The sequence below is a fragment of the Poecile atricapillus genome, chromosome 23 (genome assembly GCF_030490865.1).
Source record: "Poecile atricapillus isolate bPoeAtr1 chromosome 23, bPoeAtr1.hap1, whole genome shotgun sequence".
NCBI classification, from domain to species: domain Eukaryota; kingdom Metazoa; phylum Chordata; class Aves; order Passeriformes; family Paridae; genus Poecile; species Poecile atricapillus.
The window spans coordinates 7,089,246-7,094,366 of record NC_081271.1 but is presented as its reverse complement, the minus strand read 5'-3'; positions in this window follow the sequence as shown (position 1 = coordinate 7,094,366).

The window sequence follows — 5,121 nt, the reverse complement described above, 5'->3', positions numbered from 1 at the left end:
CACAGTGGCTTGGTGATATCAAACCCACCAGCAGAACCTCATTCCAGCGTCCAGCAGATGGTGGCAAACGAGGTACAATGAACACTTTGCCAACCCTGATTTGGCCAAAATCAGGGCCTCCCCAGGAGGGTTTGCACAGCTTTAACAAAACCCAGCTCCCTAAACCAATTGCTGCTCTAATGATGCAATTTAGGGGATAAACAAGCCCTTCAAGGCTGGTTATTCAGGAGCAAATAGTGCTGTCTGGAGGCAGCTTCCAGCAGCTATGATGACACCAGCTATCAGAGGCTGGGAACCAGTGTGGGCACAGCTGGAGCTAGCCAGGCTGCCTGGATGCTTTGCTGGTGTGTCCCCGAGCACATGTGCCAATGTTCAGGCTGAACCAGGTCCGTGAGCATCTTCCCAGTTCCGAGCTGGCCCAGCGTGGCAGGCATTTACCTGGTGCTGAGCTCCAGGAGCATCTGTGTGCTATCCATGAGCCAGTCTAGCCCAGAGCCTGGAGCCAGGCAAATGCTCAGTGGGGCTGACACTGAGCTCGGCACTGGGTGGATGCTCCAGGACTGGAGGCAGCACTGAAGAAGGCGGGAGGAAACAGCGCTGGAAAATCAGAGGAGCAGGAGAAGGCCAGGGTAGGATCAGGCTCACCAGCATTCCTGCCCTCACCTCAGTTTAAGGTAGAAGCTGGGGGAGGGGATGCAAAGGGACAGCTTGGGAGCATATGGGGGGCTGCCAGGGGCAGAGAGCAACGGAAAATCAAGGCCCCCTTTCCCTGCTCCTGGGTTATTCCTTAACTGCCCTCTCCGTACCCCCCATACGGCATCGGGGGATGTGCCCACACTTCACCCCCCTGCCTGCACACCCAGTGGGGATGAGGCAGTCCCCAGCTCTGCCCCTGGTCTGGGGCCAGTGGATTGAGGGGAGCAACCCTGGCCCAAATGCTCGGTCTGTGGGTAAAGCCGGGGCACAGCAAGTCCCCCTTCCAACCCAGCTCGGGGTGAGAATGACACCCTCCGGCTCAGACTCAACCCAAGGGAAATGGGGAGCTCAGCACACCCTGACTCAGACACCCCTTCCAAGGGGTAACGGGGTGGGAGATGGAGCCCCCCGGAGCGAGTCAGCCCCTGCCAGGGGGGGCCAGAGCATCCCCCGGGGCACGGCAGGGCTGAGCATCCCCCCTGCGGCCCCGCCCGGGGGGCAATGGGGAGCATCCCTAGTGGGGTGGGGGGTGAGGGGGGGAGGAAAGCAGAGCATCCCCGGGGGGAGACAGAAAGGGAAGACAGCCCCGAGTCCAGCCCCACCGGGGAGGCTGAGCATCTCCACGGGGGAGGCCAAGCATCCTCTTGGGATGCAGCAGAGCATCCCCGGGGGAGGCAATACGGGTAGAGCCCTCCGGGTCCGGCCCCACCGAAGGCAGGGGGCTGAGGACCCCCGGGCAGCCGCACGGGGGTCACGGGGGCAGAGCTCCCCCCGGGCGGCCCCGCGCGGGGCTGAGCCTCCCCCGTGGGCAGCGCGGCCCCGCCCGCACTCACCGCCCGCCGAAGTCGCTGGAAGCCGCCGCTGCCGCCGCTGCCGCCCCGCCCTGCCCCGCCCACTGCGTCACCGGCCCCGCCTGGACACGCCCCCGGACACGCCCCAAAGGCCACGCCCCGGGGGTCGGGGGTCGAGGCGGGAGCCGCGGCCGGGGGGTCCTCCCTGGGGACACGATCCCCCCGGAAAGGAGAGGAATCCCCCTTGGGGCGCTGAAGACTTTCGGGAGCGACAGGAATCCCCCCAGGAGAACTCTCCTAGAGGGCAGAAAGCTCCTTTGGGGGCAGGAATCCCCCCGGGAGGACAGAAACTCTGAGGTGGCGGCAGAAATGCTCCTCTGGGAGCAGGAAACTCTTGTGGGGAAGGTTTCTGTCTGGAATCAGCCTGGAATGGGCAGAACTCTCCTGGGGGCAGGACTCCCCAGGGTCTCGTCCAGCCCCGAGGGAGGGAGGCAGGAGCAGTCCTGGGCTGTGGGGTGTCCCATGTCCCCATCCCCACCATGTGGACAGCAGCCATGGGGCCGAGCAGTGACCCTCAGATTTGCCGCAGCCTCCTCCTCACGCTTCAGTTCTGAGCCCTGGGGGATGAGATGTGTCACCTCAGGCTCCCCTCAGGGATAGTCTTCAGCATCATAAATGGGAGAGAGGGCATCCATGAACTTCAGCAGGAGCAGCCAAAAGCCCAACCTGCTCCATCATCGTGCCCTGCACAGGGGCATCCTTAACAAACGATTCGTTTGGGTGCCTTGGAAGCACAGCCCCTAGCACAGCTCTTGGCATCCCTCAGCAATCCTCACCCAGCCTAGCAAAGAGCGTCTCCTTCCTGTGACCCCACTGGGAACAACCGGGAGCAGTGGCATCACCACAGAGCAGCACCTTCCTCTCTCTGGGAAGGACAGCGGGGAAAAATCCTCAGGATTTTTGCTGCAGGACCATGGGGAGGTCTCACATAAACGCCTCCAACCCACCGGAGGACAGAGTGTGCTGGATCCACCCGCCAGCCAGACTCAGGAACAACTGCCTTCAATCCCAAGAACATTGCATCTATTTTCTATGTGCTGGAGTTTTCTAAGCCAAGACAAGCTTCAATTTTTAAAAATAATACTGTGATACTGTTCTCAAATAACAATGATGAATAGGATAATCCAAGGAAAACATTTTTGAGTAGAGAGGTGGGTGCAGCCAGCAGCACCAGGATCTGCTTTATTAACTGCCATCCACATTAATTCATATATGCTGCCTTAAGAACAGATGGATTAGGAATAGTCTCTCTGTCAAGGAATGGCCTTTCCTGCTTGGGATGATCAGTTTTCTCAATCAAATGTGTTCCTTGCTGATAAAATGGTTTTTGTGTGTTTAAGTAATGCTGAGAGAAATAGGGTCAGGCAGGGATGTTATGGATGTGTCAGCTCCTGGCCATGCCTGGGAAGCAGAAGGAATGTGGATTTCTTGGATTTGTCCATATTCCATGCTTTATCCTGCTCCAGGGAGGCCCAAGAGCTGACACCACAGCTGTGAAAACATCTCACTGTCCTTCCAATCCTCTCCTGAAGTTTTGTAGGGAAGGGACACAAGTGGGAATGCAGCACTCTGGAGTGTTCAGAGCTATTGAGGGAGAACGGGTCAGGGCTGGGCTCTGTGCAAACCCCAAAGGAGGGGAGCAGGATTCCACCAGTCTGCCCAGTTTATCCCAGGACTGGACAGGACTCCCAGGCACATCCTGGCCGTGCCCAAATCCCCATGTGAGGAGGGCACAAGCCCTCAGGGGAACACAGCCCCCGAAATCACCATCAGCCCCTGGGCTGCCAGTCACTGTTTCCCTTTGCAGATCCCCTGGAACCAATTCCTCCCCCGTGGGTGGCACCGCTCCTTCAGCAAGCTCTGAGTACTCATTTCAGCCCTAAAAAATAGCAAATACAGTTTTCAGCTGCTGGCCACCCCTCACTGCTCCTGCCACAGAGGTGTGGGTGGCTCTGGGGGCCCATGGTGTGGGCTGTGCTTGGGCACTGCTCAGGGGGTGTCTCCTGGGAGTGCTCCAAACCCTCTGAAATCATCAGACAAACCCCTCCAACACTGTCTTTTTAGTGTCAGTGGCATTACTTTATCCTTGGCTGGGGTGTGTGTGGCCAACAGAGTTCCATCCTCCACACAGACAGAAATACAAAATTTTTCACCTGTTTATGCATCTTTAGGGAAAAAAAAAGTTTAATTTGTTCTAAATTCCATAATTCTCTTATAATTCTCTTTCATTTAATACTATTCTATCCTCTATTGGTTACTGATTTGCCACTTCTTATGTTAATTACTCCATCTTTTTAGTCTTTTTAGTATCTTGGGAAAACAGGAACTTTCAACACATAGATGGAGTCTTTGTTAGCCTCTTCTTTATCTTCAGGTTTCTGCAAAATGTCCTTGCGGTTCATAAATTCAGCGTTCCAGATGTCAAACCTCACCTATATGTTCTCTCTCCAAGGTTTGCTCATTGAAACATATCAGACTTAGTTTATCAAAACTTCGATTTCACTACTTTTCCCAATCTGTGTTCCTATGAAAGGGGCTCATGGCAACTTTGGTAAATGCTGGCAAAGAGTAATGTAAAAATAACACACTATTTATAGTTTATATATATAGGTTATGACTAATTAAAGCAATTAAATTAAAAGTTAATTAAAACCATTAACTAAAATTATTATTTAAAAGTTCCATTGTTTCCAACAAGGAGGTGCATCAGGGCAGTTATCTCAGAGTTCCTCCTTACTGGTAGCACTGGGGGGACCTGCAATCACCCCAGAACCCTTTTTACTGGGGGGCAATTGCCTTAGAGACCCTCCCCACTGGGAGGATGGGGGGAATCCCCTCAGAGCCCCTCTTTACTGGGATGACTGGGAAGGGCAGTTATCCCAGAGCCCCTCTTTACTGGGAGGACTGGGAAGGGCAATTATTTCAGAGCCCCTCTTTACTGGGATGACTGGGAAGGGCAATTATCCCAGAGCCCCTCTTTACTGGGAGGACTGGAGGGCAAAGTGGGGCACAGTTACCTCAGGGACCTGCATTACAGGGAGGACTTGGGGGGCAGTTCCCTCGGAGATCCATGTTCCTGAGAGAGCTGGGGACACACGTACTCAGAGGCCCGCGTTACTGGGAGCACTGGGGAGCCAGCTGCCTTAAAGGCCTTTGTGACTGGGAGCACTGGAGTAGCGCTCACCTCAGGGACCCTCAGGACTGGGAGCACTGGTGTGTGTGGAGGGGGGGATCCCCTCCTGCTTACTGGAGTTAAGGAACTCTTACTGCTCACTTACAGTTACCTCGCCGGCCCTCAGTGCTGGAGAGAATCCCCTCAGGACCCCCATTACTGGCGGGCCTGGGGCAGGGGGGAAGCCCCTCAGGCAGGGGCTTCACCTGTTAATGGGAGAACGGGGAGGAGGCAATCTCTCAAACAGCCCCATTACCGGGAGGTACCGGGAGGGGACAATTACTGCCCAGATCATCACAATTAGGGGGATGTTCCCCGGGATCCGCGGTACCGGGAGCGCTGCGGGGGGCTCCCCTCAGGCCTGGGGAGTTATGTCACACCCCCCGGTGACGTCAGAGCGGC